Source organism: Heterodontus francisci, chromosome 37 (assembly GCF_036365525.1).
Source record: "Heterodontus francisci isolate sHetFra1 chromosome 37, sHetFra1.hap1, whole genome shotgun sequence".
NCBI classification, from domain to species: Eukaryota; Metazoa; Chordata; class Chondrichthyes; order Heterodontiformes; family Heterodontidae; genus Heterodontus; species Heterodontus francisci.
Window position 1 is genome coordinate 12,279,499 of NC_090407.1, and position 17,170 is coordinate 12,296,668.

A 17,170-nucleotide genomic window follows, 5' to 3' on the forward strand; every position below is an offset into this window, starting at 1 on the left:
GATCAATGCCGAGATCCTGGAAAATGTGGACTATTTTTCATATCTTGGGAGCGTTCTCTTGGCGAAGGCAGACATAGACGATGAGGTCATCATCGCCTCCAATGTGGCAGCTCAACCTTCGGCTGACTGAGGAAGAGAGTATTTGAGGACCAGGATCTCAAACCTGAGACTAAGATCGTGGTTTACTGGGCAGCAGTGATTCCTGCACTCCTTTATGCTGGTAGGGTCCAGGCCAAGCAAATGGTCTGGACACCCTAAGACCAGGGACAGGGGACCTTGGCTGGAATTTGATTGGGGGTGGTGGTGGGGGGTCCTGGGCAACTCTACCCTCCACCCCCATTCCCAACAGGCAGGCGGGTGTGAAAAATGCACCCAAAGTGGCAGTTTGGACAACCTACAGCAGGCACCTCAAAGCACTGGAGAAGTACCGCAAGAGGTGCCTCCGCAAGATCCTCCAAATCCAGTGGCAAGAAAGGCAATCCAACAGCAGCGTCCCCTCCCAGGCCAACCTGTCCCACATTGGGGTGCTAATCACCCAAAACCAGCTCCGCTGGGTGGGACATGTCGTCCACATGCCTGACACCAGATGCCCGAAGCAGATGTTCAACTATTCAGAACTTGATTGGGGCAGGAGACTCCCAGGATGACAGCAGAAACTCTTTAGAGATGTCCTCAAAGCATTTCTGAAGAGATCAAAGATCCCCATCAACTCATGGGAATCCCTGGCTCGTGAACGTCCTAGATGGAGAAAGCTCATTCGGGAAGGCATTGTACACCTTGAGGGACTTTGTCGGGAACATGTGGAGGCGATGTTGAGGCATCAGAGGGGCCGCACAAACCTACAAACTACTCGTCTACCTGCCCTTTAAGCACCACCTGCCCATCATGTGGCAGAGTCTGCAGATCATGCATTGGACTTATCAGCCACCTCATGGAACCCATGGAATCGGAGTGGAAACAAATCATTCTTGATCCCGAGGGACTGCCTAAAAAGAAGAGCTGCACGGTATTAGAATGCCACCAATTAAGCCATGCTGACAAATAGTGACTTTTAAAAGCCTCCTGTTATGTTTATAATGTCGTTAACTCATCACAACCAGAGGAAATCATCCCCCAGTGTAGCTAAAATGATTTTCTCTCCTGCGCAATGTATCGTTAGGATCCATGCTAATGTTTCTTCAGGCATCTGTTGCAACTAATCATTGATGCTGAAAGAATGTTATAAGCTAACGCATATACTGTCCTAATTAGCCTTTGATAGACGCTGAGGTGAAAGACTGAAAATAATAGCTTGAGTGTCTGAATTATTTTTAAATAATCTGTATCTTTAATAGATTAAACAATTCCATTTCAGTGGCTAAAACAAGATGCACAGTTGATTTAAAATCATGTTTTTGCTTCCCTGTACAATTAAATAATGTCCAATTGGAGGACTCCCTGTGTGGGAAACTATGGTCTTCCTGACTGCATACTGCTAAGGATGCCTGAGGGAAGATGCCTGTTTATCTCATTAGACAAAAAGGCCTACATTCTTCTGTTAAAAAAAAGCCTGTTTCTATGGAAATGGATGAACGACAGCATTCTCATAGTGCCGACACTGTGCTTTTCTTTTCCAGTATTTGAGAAAGGAATGGAGTTGTGCTGTTGGTGCCTCAGTCATTATGAAAGTTTCACCTCATTACCACATCTGCAGAACCTTCAATGACTAATTTTGCCTGTAGGCCCTGCCCCACTGATGGGGCTTAGCAAAAAGGTTAGCAAGAATCAAAAGATTGCAGGCAGCTTGCTAGTGATGGTCTGATATGTGCTGGCTGCGCACAGGCCCATCAGGCTGTGTGGGGCCTTGCAAACTTTACCCTAATACCTCAAAACTTATAGAAGCTTGTACGGATCACTTCCATTTTTTTTAGTTTAAGTTCCTCCTCCCTCCAGTTTTCTTCTCTCCTGAAGGTTTTAACTCATGTCAGCAGCAGTTTCCTACTGGTATCTCATTCAGTTGCCTCCTAATGTGTGGACCAGGCAATGTATGTCACTGTCTGACCATGGGAAGGTATCAAGGGTCTTGAGTTCAATAGTAGCACCCCTATTACTGTCTGGTTCAACTCAGCTAACTGGGATCCTCATGGTTCAGTTCCATACTTGGCTGTGCACTTCCCAAATGAGCAGTCATAGAATAGAAATCATAGAATCATAGAAAGTTTAAGGCACTGAAAGAGGCCACTTGGCCCATCAGGTCTGTGCCGGCTGAAAAATGATCCACCTTTTCTAATCCCACCTTCCAGCATTTGGTCCGTAACCCTGCAGCTTACGGCACTTGAGGTGCATATCCAGACTCCTTTGAATGAGTTGAGGGTCTCTGCCTCAACTATCCTTTCAGGCAGTGAGTTCCAGACCATCATCACCCTTTGGGTGAAAAAGCTTTTCTTCATCTTCCCTCTAATTTTTCAACCAATCAATTTAAAACTATGCCCCCTTGTCACTGACCTCTCTGCTAAGATGATTAGACCCTTCACCTCCACTCTATCCAGGCCCCTCAAAATTTTGTACATTTCAATCGGATCTCCCCTCAGCTTTCTCTGTTCCAAGGAGAACAACACCAGCCTATCCAATCTTTCCTCATAGCTGCATTTTTCCAGTCCCAGCAACATCCTTGTAAATCTCCTCTGTACCCTCTCTAGTGCAATTGCATCCTTTCTGTAATGAGGTGACCAGAACTGCACACAGTACTCAAGTTGTGGCCTAACCAATGAGTTATACAGTTCCAGCATAACCTTCCTGCTCTTGTATTCTGTACCTCGGCTAATAAAGGAAAGGATTCCATCTGCCTTCTTAACCACCTTATCAACCTGTCCTGCTACCTTCAGGGATCTGTGGACATTCACTTCAAGGTCCCTTACTTCCTCTACACTTCTCAGTATTTTCCCATTAATCGTGTATTCCTTTGCCTTGTTTGACCTCCCCAAATGCATCACCTCACACTTCTCCAAGTTGAATTCCATTTGCCACTTTTCTGCCCATCTGACCAGACCATCAATATCTTCCTGCAGCCTACAGCTATCTTCCTCGCTATCGACCACATGGCCAATCTTTGTGTCGTCCGCAAACTTCTTGATCATGCCCCCTACATTTACTTCCAAATCGTTAATATACACCACAAAAAGCAGGGGACCCAGTACTGAGCCCTGCGGAACTCCACTGGAAACAGCCGTCCAATCGCTAAAACAGCCGTCAACAATTACCCTTTGTTTCCTGCCACTGAGCCAATTTTGTATCCACCTTACTGCATTTCCCTGGATCCCATGGGATTTTATTTTTTTAACCAAGCAAGGCTCTTTGCAATTCACAAACAAACCAGTGCTGAATTGTAAACCAGAAAGGTTAACAAACTACTTTTCCTTTCAGTGATCCAGGTTCAAATCCAGCACAGTCTCCTCTTTCTGTTGGCTGTTAAGTTTCTATGTAAAATGAGTTTGGGAAGTCTCAAACTAGCTCCGATTGTGTGTGCATTCACAGTTTTGGCAACAAATTTGTTGTCTTACTCAGCAAGACCATAATAATAGCTGATGCAGGAAGTGGAAAATGTCACACTGGAGCATATTGTTAAGGAAGTGTGTAGGAGTATTACTCTACATCTGGCCTTCCTGATACCTCATCTGGGAATGCATGATGCCGAAAGTGGGTGACAAATGTTTTCAGCATAAAGGCCCCTCACTTTGATAAGTATCAAAATGAGAATGAATAAAAGTTAAAAGGAAGGGAGAGGGCAGTAAGAGGAACAAAGTGGTCCTGTGTTAGAAAGGATTAATCCGCCACTGAACAGTGATAAAGTGTTAAACAGTTAAAGCGCACAATCTTCACAAAGCAATTTTGTTTGGAGACAGTTTGAAATAAATCATGCTTAGTGGGAAAATAATTCTCTCTCACCAAACCACTTTCTACTATGACCATTGCTCTCCTAAGAATTCCACTTTTATTTCCCAATGCTTCTTCCTCTACATTCAAATTCCCAATGTGTGTTCCCATCATGTAAAGCTCTGCCTTGCGAGACCGTCGAGTGCCATTTCCCATTTTATCTGATGCTTCCCAACAACCTCACAATTATGGAACTCCGCACCTCCCTCAAGCTTCTTACCCCAGAAACTTGGTGTCACATTGTCCCCAATCCTTCCTTTATCTAATGCTCCCACATCATTTTCAGACTTGGTGTCATATTGCACTATGGTACTCGGTCCCTTTATCTTGTCTTCTCACTTTAAAAGAAAACAATTTATAAAGAAGAGAATGACCCTTTAAACCCACTGTATAGAAACAGCCAAGGGTTTGTTATTAATCACTGCATGTCATCTGCCCCTTTTAAAACTTTAATCTTTAAAAAAAATGTCTTGGATTTATTCATAACCTCAGGGCACCCCAAAGCAAATTTACAGCCAATGAAGTACTTTTGAAGTTGTAATGTAGGAAACACAACAGCCAATTTGTGCACAAGCTCAAACAAACAGCAATGTGTTAATGACCAGACAATTGTTTTTTAAATGATGTTTACTGAGAGCTGAATGTTGTCCAGGACAGTGGGGAAACTCCCCTGCTCGTCTTTGAAATAGTGCCATGGGATCCTTTACATCCATCCGAGAGGGCCTCGATTTAATGTCTCATTCAAAATATAGCACCTCCTAGATTTTGTGCTTGAGGTGTCTGTATTTTATGAGCTTGTTCATCTGTTGCTAGGCAATCTTATGGCTTTCCTCCATACAGGTAACAGTTTTGGACCAGAAGACCAGATTATCTGATGTCTCACATGGGTCATTCGGTGCTGATCTACCTCAAGAACATACAGTCACGAGGAGGTGCGTTTAACTTCTAGTTTCATTGCCATGCCAAATCCATGTTCCAGTAAATAGTACTAGTGAAGAAGATTTATAAGTTGTAATGTGGGATAGGGTTTGTCATTTAGATTAGGGTGTGGGAAGAGACAACTGGATGTTTGCAAGAGCTGGAATGGTGTGGGATGAATAAGCAGAGTAGGGTTTCAATGACGAGGATTGTCAAGGAAGAAATAAAAGGTCCTGCAAGGGGAGGATTGAAAGGTGGGGAGTGCAGAGGCAATGGGTGGTTGACCCTAACAGCCAGATTAGTGAGGACAACTGAAATAGGGAGGAAGAATGTGTATTGGCATGTGTCTCATGGGTGGGAAAGCGGGAGTGAAGGGTTTTTGAGCAAAGTATCAAGGAAGGCCTTTGAAGCAGTCACCTAAATGGGTTCAAGACATAAGTAGGTATGTTTCTGGGCAGAGAAGGTTTGAGAAATAGGATGGGAAAGCAGTTAGGTGGGGAGGGTCGTGTTAGCCCTAATTGCCTTCTCTTGTTCCCAAAAACATTCATACACTCTTATAAAGACAGAAATGGATCTTATAACATGCACCAGGCTAATTGTAGCAGTCAGACAACAGCTGCTTTGCTTTGGGGTGATTGTCAGTTGTATCTCATTTCTGACACAGGGTTACAGCAACAGAAGGCACAGATGCAGTTTTATACTATCGCTGTCTTCTGTGGGGCCTTGGGCTAGTTAGATTATCGCCTTGCGTATTTCCAAGATGTAACCCTTGTCCACTATTGGAAAGTGGGCGGTGTTTTGCTAGGGTGCAGGTAATCAGCAATGCGCAAAATGTTCTCAGTCATATGGCTGCTAGTTCTTGAGACTCCTGTCACGACACGTTAATTCGATTTTAATCCTCATTTCCCGATTGCTCTGGGAGAAGTGACAGCTTTGTTGGCTGTTTGCTGGAGGATTAATTCATTGTCATTTTAACAAGACTGGGATAATTTTCCGCTGATACTATTTTCTTGCTGTATGCTTTCTGCCCACAGCTAACACTGCAGACATGAATTCCTACTGCTGATTCTATCACCTTGACCCCATGTCCTTCTGAACTAAAACCACAGTGAGCTCCATCAAACTAGGGAATAATCAAAACAAATAGTCAAAAAGGTGAATGGAATATGACCTTTATCTCAAGCGAGCTGGAATAAAGGTGTGAGGAAGTGAACATCGAGGCCTTGCCAAAATGTCCATATCCCGAGAATGAATAGTAATTTAAAAAAATTAGTTTATTCATTCATGGGATTTGAGCATCGTTGGCCGGGCCAGCATTTGTTGCTCATCCCTAACTGCTCTTGAGAAGGTGGTGGTGAGTCACCTTCTTGAACCACTGCAGTCTGGGTGGTGTCATGCTGTTAGGAAGGGAGTTCCAGGATTTTGACCCATGAAGTAAAGGTGAGTAAATGGAGTTTAGGTTGTGGTGATCAACCATGAGGGGCTGAATGGCCTATTTCTGTTCCCAATTTTGTCATTCAGCAGATGGTGTTCCGCTGTCTTGTTTGAGGGTGAGCTCTACAATACACTCATGATAAGTGCCATGTTGCAGTCTTTACAGCATCACCATGATTCTACTCTCTAAAGACTGCTATATTGTATCATAACTAGGCTTCTGCACCTCCTCATTCTGTACAATGCAATAATATCAGGATACACAAAGATGAGGAGTAAGGAGACAAGTAAAAGTCAAGAGTGAACAGGTCCTTCTAAATACTCCAACTCACCCAATGGTATCAGGAACTCTCCATTGACTGATTTCTTTTTAACCAATTAGATCATTCTAAATTTATAGCACCCTTTAAATAAAGACATTTTTTCAAAGATCTAATTTACATTTATGTTTTCATCTAGCCTGACTTATCTGAAGTAATATTCTGAGTTCACTGTATACGATATGATAATTTACATACCTCAATTAAATCCGCCTTAACCTTTTTCTTTCTAAACTTGAGCTTAAGTTTCTCCAGTCTTTATAATTCATATCCTTCTTAATAGGAGAACTGGTACTTTATTGAATAAGGGTCTGGGCAAGCTATTTTCCCCTTTTTTTATGGTGTCCCCAGGCATGGTAGCAACTGTAGCTGAGTGGGCTACTCGCACAGCTTTGGAAGCTGCTGTCAGTTAGCTGGTGGGATTTGCATAACCTTCCTCTCTGGTTTTCCTCGTCCCTTGCAATTAACCATGTAATCAAATTCACAGCTCCATGTATGATGTGTCTGAATCACATTAAGTGGTTTACTTGCTGCACCAAGGACATCAACAGCACCTCAAGAGCATAGAGGAGAACACATTTACTGAGCCCCCACAATCTGGTATCTTCTTTTTCCACTTTACAGCTTGGAAATTACTATTTGTAACATTAGTGTATGAACACATAGCACAGTCTTATGACATCCCAGTGCCCATTATGGGAGGAGTAATTTGAAATAAAGAAAGAGATTGTATTTATAATAGTGACTTTCACAATCTCAGGATGTGCCAAAGCACTTTAAAGCCAATGAAGAACTTTTGAAGTGCAGTCACTGTTACAATGTAGAAAACATAGCAGCCAAATTGCAAGTAACAAGCTTCTGCAAACAGCAATTTGATGATAACCTGATAATCTTTGTTGTACTGGTGGAAGGATAAATATTCACCAAGATGCTCTTCTTCAAAATACTGTTGTGGGATATTTTACATCCACCTAAGAGGCAGGACGAGACCTTGGTTTACTACCTCATCCAAAAGACAGCACCTTCAACAACGTAACACTCCCTCACTACTGTGCTGAAGTACCAGCCTAGATTATGTACTCAAGTCTCTGGAATGGGGCTTGCACCTACAATCTTCTGAATCAAATGGGAGAGTGTTACCTGCTGAGCCAAATAACTAGGTTAGCACCTACTTAAAATAGCGGAAGTGAAACATCATACAAATGTGTTAAGCATCCAAACACCAAAATTGCAAAGTGCAATTTCGAGTTTGGTTACTTCTAGAAAAGAAAGACATATAGATCATATGCTGCATGTAAGTATCAATTGTGTGTTGTAGGCTAGAATGATATGGATGTCATTATGACATTACATGCTATCCATTTCTATCTGGACTCTATAAAGTTTGTTGAGCAAAAATATACAATTTAATTATTTGCAGCAGTCTTCAATAAAGAATCACCTCAGATGATGCTAACTTCAAAGTAATATATTCATAAATTATACTTTCAAATCTACTTTGGTGATTCATCTACATCCCACACCATGTCTGAATCCTTTTGAAGTAGGTGCCATCATATTGTCTGAGGAGGAAGAAGTGAAGGAAAGGGAGGGGGTGGACATAGCTGGAGAAAAGAAAGCAGAGAGGATGCCACCTTAATTGTTGGATCTTCTAATGGGCTCTTTCATGAAAGGATGAGATAAGTTCCTCTGAAGGCTTGATAAATAAATATATCACTTGATGTGTTATTGAATCATACAGGCTACAAAGGTCCCAATCTGTGGTGTAGTGGTTATGTCACTGGTAAAAGCAATCCAGAAACTTGCACTAATAATCCAGCAGAATGTGAGTTCAAACCAGGTTTGAGAATTTGAATTCAGTTAAAATAATCTGGAAATAAAATACTGATATCAGTGAAAGTGACCATGAAATCCAACTACTTTCTGAAGTCCTTTAGGGAAGGAGATTTGCTGTACTCATGTCATCTGGCTTATATGTGACTCCAGTTCCACACAAATGTGGTTGACTCTTAACTGCCTTCTGAAGTAGGGATGGCAATGTCCACATACCAAGAATAAATCAAAACAAAACTGTTGTCTATATTTTTTGTGGGATCCAATTTGGACCACTGGCATTGGCATCAGTGTCCTTGGTCTAGAGAGGGCAACATAGACTAGATCACTTCAGATCTCTATCCCTACCCATGCTGTGACTGCATGATAGTTAGGACAGGATTGCGCTAACCTGCACAAATAGCCTATCAACATACACTGGTGAGGTCACACAAGAAGAATCGATGTTTGCTTGAGAGGCTGGAGGACAGACATCAACAAGAGGAGGAAGGAAGATTAGATGGGAGAAATGATAAGGTAGTTGTTAACATTCAAGTCCTCTGCCAATAATTTCTACTCATGCCCTAAGCACAAATCAGCTTCCATAGGTGAACCTACACTTCTATGAATAAACCTCCACATCTATAGTTTAATCTATGCTTCTTATGTTCAGAAACATTATAACAATGAATTCTAATAATTCTGCAAATAAGAGCAGTTTCATAACCAGCAGGGATCCATGCCAGTGACACAGTCATAGCTATTAAACATTACTTTGTGGGTAAAAGCTAGGGTTCTACATCTTGCATGGTCTATGTGTTTTGCACAGCTTGCATGTAGTTGGAAAAGAAATACCTATCCAATGAATCTCAAAGTGCTGTCACATTAGTGGAAACTCATCATTAAAAGTGCTGACTTTGCAAGTCTGTGCATGCAATGTGCATACTCCAATAACAAAAAAACCCAAAAGAATTCTAACATATTTTTGAAGTGCTTTGAGAAAGTGCCAAAGGAAGGCACTACATAAATACATGTTCTTCTCTGTATTAAAACTGGAGAGTGTATTACTTTTGTACAGTATTTTACAATATATATTTTAATGTTTTTGTATAATATCCTATTTTGGAACATCAATTTTCAGCTGATAAAACATAAATAGGTGAGTGAATGGAATTTATTCCTTGTGGCTTCTCTGTCCTGTAGGTATCCATCTTCACACAGCACAGCAGCAGAGTAAGGAGATCTCATAAAGTTCTATTATCTTGGTAAGGAGATTAGACATCTGATGGGTCTCTCTTGCCTCTTAGCTTTGAATAAAAAGTATGTTTAAAGCAGAGATTGACAGATTTCTAAATACAAATGACATAAGGGGATATGGGGATAGTGTAAGAAAAGGGCATTGAAGTGGATGATCAGCCATGATCATATTGAATGGCGGGGCAGGCTGAATGGCCTAATCCTGCTCTTGTGTTCCTATGTTCCTATAAAAGCACTCTTAAAGGTCAACAAATTGACAAGTATAAAAGGATTTGGTTAGAGTAATTCCTTCCCATTTCAGAAACCCACCTCTTGTTTTCTCGTCCAGCAGTATCATTGCTTCATATACACTCAGTATCATTGCTCAGTATCCTGTGTACACTCTGTCAGGAGTTGTCCTTAACAACTTTGTGTTATTTTATTACTTATTCTCAGGACGTGGGTGAAGCTGGTAAGGCCACATTTATTATCCATTCTGGGTTGCTGGTGGTGGGTCTTCTCCTTCCAATGAATTCCAGGTCGCTGACACAGTAACAGTGAAGGAATATGGGTGATCTGTTACCAGGACAGGATGGTGTGTGACCTGGAGGTGAACTTGGAGGTGATGGTCTTCCCACAAGTATGCCACTGCTGTCTATCTCAGCGGTAGGGGAGGGAGATGCTGTTGAAGTAACCTTGATGAGTTGCTGTGACAGAATCCTGTAGATTGTACACACAATAGTGACTGCATGTTGATAAGCTACCAACTAATAATTACTGCACGTGGTTTACTTAAGGACTACATTCAACTCGAGTGAGATTCCATCTGCATTGAGAAGGTACTTGTGAATAGAATGTAATCATTGTGCAAGTCCAGTCTTCTGAAAAGGATTGTTAATAGTACTCAAGCAAATAGGCATTCCTACAAAATGAAGAGTGTTGAGATGTGGAAGAGTCCAATCGAATACTGATTGGAGAAGAGTGCAGTGCTGTCATGTGACTGCTGACATTCAGAAAACTGTTCCTGAGCTCAGCTTGGAGGTATAGCCTCTCCTTTTGTCACTTGCTGAGAGGATTTAAGTGGCTTTAGAATTGCTTTAATTGATTTAATGGCAAGCTTCTTCAAGATAAATTCAACCCATATCACTCTATTGAAGAGCGCTAACCTATTAAAAGCACAGCACAAACAACAAATTTGAGGCTCAAACATATTTTGCTCTCATTTTTGTGTAGCTTATCTTCAGTCTGTCAGGCTTTACATTTTTATATTACTAGGGAGTTTAGGCAAAGGGTTGAAACCCATGGCAGAGGACATCAGTAAGGTTAGAAGACAAAGTAAATGGAAGAGCAATGCTTAAGCAACACTAAGCTTAGCCGAGGCCCTTACTGCCCTCTCAGGTGAACGTAAAAGATCCCACGGCACTATTCGAAGAACAGGGGTGTTCTCTCCATTGTAATGGCCAATATTCACCCCTCAATCAACATCACTAAGTTAAAAACAGATTATCTCACTGCTGGTCGTGAGATCTTGATGTGTCAGCAATTTTGCTGCCACATTTCTTACTTTACAACAGTTACCACTGTACTGCATTGACTGTGACGTGCTTAGGGATGTCCTAAGGTTGTGAAAGGTGCTATAGAAATGCAAGTCTCTTCATTTGTTCCACTCAGCCTGGGCTTTGAAAACCTATAGATTGTAGAAGGGAAAGAATACTTTAGTGTTGAAGGGGGGGGGCGGGTGGGGGAAGGTATTCCAGGTTTGATATCCTGGGAAACAATGTGTTAGATTTGGAGATGGTGCAATGCAGTTCAACACAGGGAAGATATAGGATGGAGAAACAGCATCACAGGTCTTAGAATTTCCCAGCATTTCAGAGCATGACAAAAAAAATCATATTTAGAAAATAGGAGCTGAAAAGGATAAATATGTCGAAATCCCAAGATTTCTCCTCCTGTCTGTGTGTGTGGTTGCAAATGGGTTAATGTTCAACATGAAAAATTTGATGTAAAATTCATAACAAATACTTGTTTCTTAGATGTGAAATATGGCTTTAAATGGATTAACATGTTTGATGGAATATTTTTGAGGAGCAATCTAATTTGAACATAATTACAGAGATGAAGTGTGATTGATGCCCCATATTATATATTCTGTTTATTCATTTTTTAAAAAAAAATTCTGTTCAAATATCTAATTTGCTGATCTGTGTTGTATGATAGTATAAATAACATTTAATTACAGCTCATTAAAGTTTAAACAGTATGATAAATTTGACTTTTAATAAGCATTAAAGTTCTCAGTGACACTTTTGTGAGATCAAGATAGGCTCAGATGAACAAGGCCCCACAGCCTATTTGATCTCATTTCTCTAGAGTGCCAAGCCTACCATCTGCCCACTGCAGCATCTGTCTCTTTTTCTTATATGAGTTCAATGTCCAGGCCTTAGCCAACCTTCTTGGCAACACCCTCCAGCTGTTGATTATCATCTCTGTGAAGAAATAATTCCTGACATCTGGCCCTAATCTTGTTTTTCACAACACCTCCCCTTCTTATCTTACAGCCCTGGTGTATGTTAAGTATTAGAGTCATAGAATTACACAGTACAGAAGGAGGCCATTCAGCCCATTGTGCCCTTTCTGGCTCTTTGAAAAAGGTATCCAATTAGTCCCACTCCCCTGCTCTTTCCCCATAGCTACGCAGTATTTTCCCCTTCAAGTATTGAAAGTTACCAGTGAATCCACTTCCACTGGCCTTTCAGGTGGTGCCTTCCAGATCATAACAACTTTGCTGCCTCATAAAATCCTCATCTCCCCTTTGGTTCTTTTTGCTAATTAACTTAATAAATTTGTATCCTTTGGTTATTGACCGTCCTGCAAAAACAAGTTATACTTGTTCTAGGTTTACTGTCTCTATCCAGTTAATTTTCTTATATACCTCAGTAAGGTCCCTTCCAAGACACAATTTTCAAAGTTGAAGTGCTTTAGCTTCTCGACTTGTCCTTCAGAATTCACCCTCTAACTTTGGTCTCTTCTGCCCTGATAGATTCCTTATTCCATGGTGACTAGAAGCATACGTGTACTCCAATTGTGCACTAACCAATCATTACAAATAATAATTGATGATAGATTCGGCCCGGAAACATTATTTAAATAAATCCTACCCATAATTCCTTTAATAGCTCAATGGGTGACGCACTGTCCACTGTTGCACTAAGCCAAACAGGATAGAATGTCCCAGGTTTGTTTCCCAATCTGTGCTAATTCAATCCATTTCAGCAGTTGGGGTATTAGAATTGGCCTCAGCACCCTTGGGTAAGGATGTGGAAGAGACTTGAGCTTGTTATCAGTGACCTCTGCTGGAAATTGCATCAATTGAGTAATTGATTCAGGTCAGCTATTGTGCCTTTACAGTAGAATTATGCTGCTGCCAGTCAGTAACTTGGCTCATTAAAAATGGCCACTTGGGCGCAGCACCAGATGGATCCTGGCATCAGAGGAACTGCACCCTCTCAAGACTCAATGCCTTTGGGATAGCTGCAGGGAATATTAGGAAGAAAAGAATTAATCAAATAATTCATCCGACTCACATAAATTGTCCAATATTATTCTCCTTTATAGTTATAGTTTACATATTATAAGTCGGATATGATATGCAGACTGGATAAATAAAGACCAACTAGAGACAGAAGAAAAGAGAAAATTGGAAAAAAGATTATTCAAACTGTGAGTGTGTCTTTGGCCCTATTTTGTGCCTTTAGACCCTATACAGAATCAGGAAGCCTTGCTCAATGACTGACAACTTACGCAGACTGTCCGCCTCCAGATTTCAACTCTGTGGCTTGCAACTGTTTCCAAAACTTCCCGATGGGACAAGGTAAATGTGGAAAACTAGTGTTTATGCCAGGGGTTACTTTGGGAGAGAGTTTATATGAGAAAAACAATGATGCTTCTCGTGATTCAGTGGAGATTCTCAGTAATACCCACACTGAAATTTGAAACCATCGACTTATTTGCATTGACAATAGAAAGTGCCTCTGTTCGGATGTAGTGGAAGTGTTCCTCAATCCGATCCAGGGGAGGAAAAGAGAGGATGGGAATCCTCAATGATCAATTAGGCTCTTAATTTAGCACAGGCCATCATATAATCACACATGGAAATGTTGTACAGAATGTTGCATGATTTCAATAATTGGGAGAAGCAACTGTTGAGCTATTTTCCCTCTCAAAGAATAAAGACAATGCTGTTTTAGTGTAGCCACCCGTGTGACAAAAAAATGAAGTATTTTTGCCTAAGATTTAACATGGTAATAAATGTTTTAATTCTGTCATGGTGCGTAAAACTAGCTTTGCTCACAGAAATTATGCCCCAGTTTAACTTTTTACAGATTTGAGTTGCTCTGTCTTTGCTGTCCAAAGGAGGGAATTTAATGCAAATAGAAACATCTAACATGATTTATTCTAATGTGTTTGATTAGCATCATTTTTTGCATTCAACCGTTATTTAAATTTGCTTTGTCCCAATTATATTGCTAAAGGTATTTATCAACCTGTCTTGCTAAATTAGAGTCTGGATGAAGCCTTTGTAGAGAAAGAGGGAATGTCAAGCTTGAGAGCTTCCATAGATGGTGAGAAATAGAAAGGATGCACTTTATTAGAATATTAATTATATCATGGTTTAATACAGCAGTCACAAAATATTTATTATTTTCCACTACTTGAAGAGCTAGCTAAGCTTAACGACTATTGTAAAGTACATGTTGTGCTGCTGCTACTATTTACGTCATCTAATCCTGTTTAACAAATCTGCTTGGCAGTTAAAACCTGTCAGAGGGTAATTCTTGCCTTAAAATGGGTGCCGGTGAGTTGACTGCCATTTTACATCTCTACTGATTGAAGTCAATGGAAATAAAAATCGGGAGAGATGTAAAATGGCTACTGACTCATTATTTTATTGCCCATTTTATACTCTTGCAAAAGTCAAGATCTACCCCAGACTTTCCCGTAATGTTATTCTGCTTCCTTCTGAAGGCAAGGATAATCAAATCCAGGAGCAGAAATGATCTGAAAAAAGGGTTTCTGTTTATTCCCTGTGCATACTACAGATTTACCTAGACATGATCTGAACATTGAAACTGGGGATCACCTGCAAGAGTTTTCTGAAATGCATGTTGGCGTTGGCATCATAGGGTGCTTCCTCTTGTGGAAGAATCTAGAACTAGGGGACACTGTTTAAAAATAAGTGGCCACCCATTTAAGACAGAGATGAGGAGACTTTTTTTCCCAATTTCTGTTATGAACAGGTAGTTAATTCTGAAAACAAATTTCTCTATATTTTCAACAACCTGCCCATAATCAGATTATGATTTAGATTTTTTCCTTTTTTTAAAAAATGAAACCCTGATGGCATATTTCTCCATTCCCTCAGGTCGTGAATTTTAAGGGCCACAACAAGACTGTTGTTAAAGTTAAAAAAAAATAGGCTTTATTAACACACACTCAAATTCAGGAGGGGGTTACCTCGTAACACAAGCTCACAAACATACAGTTCTGGGTACTTCTATCAGTGTGGGATTTGACTGTTCTGACCCAGGGTGAACTTGCAACCGATCCAGTCAAGTTAACATACTCTGCACAACAGACAAGGATTTTCTTAGCTCCTTGGTGGGGCTTAACAGAGCTCTATGTTCATTAGACTTTTCTGTTCAAATAAACTCCCTCAATGGCTCAATTGATAAATAGCACAGGGTAGAACTGGATATTTAACTTACTATTTATTGCCCATTTTATATGTTTAGCTCAGATCCATTGAAATGGCAACAGGAATGCTACAATTATGGTATTCTTGGATTAGCGAGTGGTAACAAATCAGCCAGGGTTGCCACCCTAGTCACTATCCAATATGTGTGGATTCGCCGAGGAGAGGATAACTGTTGTCTTACATGTTCCCACAGTTAAATAGCCTGCTGATACTTAAGGGCCAGTATTGTGAGGCTGTGCTGCCAGTGCACAGCTTTGCTAGGTGTGACCCAGTGTATGGGATGAGTCACTAAACACGTATGGTGGGAACAGAGTATCTTGCAATATCTGCCTTTTAATATCTAACGGAAAGGACTTGCATTTATATAGTGTCTTTCACAATCTCAGGACTTCCTGAAGCACTTTTCAGCCAATGAATTACTGAGCTGAGTTGGCCATTTTGATGAAGTGGTGCAGGGCACCGAGAGTCAGTGTCTTCGGGAGGGAGGGAGAGAAAATTGGAATGGGAACCAACTGCCCAAAAGAGCAGATGGTGATTCTCCATGAAAGGGGTGATGGGAAAGATGCAGCAAGGGAATGCCATTGGTTAAGTCTTGAATTATCTCAAAGTGACAATGTTCTTTCTGATCTGCTTATAAATCTTACACACAGTACATGAAATAGAACCTTAACTCAAGGAACAACTGTCACACCGAAAGACAAGTCTTCTAAACTCTACATAGATGGGTGGACTGAGTTTGGATGGTAACTCTCTCGGATTAACTCAGTCTCTCTTCTCTCACATATTAGGCTTAAGACTGTGACATCTACTAGTTTATGTATATCATTATCTCCTAATGAAAGCCTTCTTCTGGGGGAAGAGCTCTAGAATTGCACAACTACAAATCATGTTGCTGTTAACCATAGTGATGGGATCCATTTGACATCATTCTGAATGATTGAGTGGAATCACTCAGGAAAATGAAAATAATGGCAGGACATAACTCTTTATTGGGAGGGAGGAGTTTTTGGAGACTCTGCTGTGAATAGTTAGGTATGACGTGATAATTTATAATTTTGAAATTCTCCTAGCATTTTCCAGTTCCAAAACCAATTGATCCCTGTGTGACCCTGTTGATGATGTGGAGGGTTTAAGTTATTTGTATACTGTTACTTCTGGCTTGATTCCAGAATGCTCTCCTAATCACGCACCCTCTTTAAGATCTAAGTGAACTGCAGATGTCAGGGGAATATGTGGGCTCTCTTCCCCTTCATCCACTGAGTCCATTGATTCTCTTCTGCATCAATGACACAACACAGATGTCACAACAACAAAAAAGCGTTCCGATCAGTCAAACTGAGAGTGAAACAAAACAATAATTAAATGATTGCTTTCTCCTGTGTTCTCATTGTGTTGAAATCAGGACTGACCTCACCATCTCTCTAGCACCAAAAAATCAATCCGTCTTTATCCCAGACTTGAATGTTGCTTCAACCTTACTCACATGCAACCTCCAACCTTTCTCTCGATCAGACCTTTCTTGGTTTGCTGTGATAAAGTGAGCATTGTTGGACCTGAGGTTCTTTTCTCCTTTTCGTTCACATGTTTGCATATCTTTCCCTCCCATGCCTTTTTTATCTCAAGATTTTACAAAGCTCTCCTCGCCAGTAACCCTAGTTTCACCTGACATAAGCTCAAAACATCCAGAGCTCTACTGCCCATGCGCTATCCCGTATAGATCCAGCAAACCTTTGACCCCTGACCTCGCCAACATCCATCAGTTTCATGTCACTCAATTGTT

General features: G+C 40.8%; 1 protein-coding gene across 1 annotated transcript in view; it reads left to right on the forward strand.

Annotated features, from left to right (window-relative positions):
* The first annotated feature begins 4,827 nt into the window (after positions 1–4,827).
* The window catches only part of LOC137352068 (probable G-protein coupled receptor 153), a 117,955-nt gene continuing 105,612 nt past the window's right edge, over positions 4,828–17,170 (forward strand). Inside the window, exon 1 of the mRNA XM_068017122.1 lies at positions 4,828–4,844. The gene's annotated coding sequence lies outside the window, so the exon portion shown is untranslated. The remainder of the gene's footprint in view (positions 4,845–17,170) is intronic.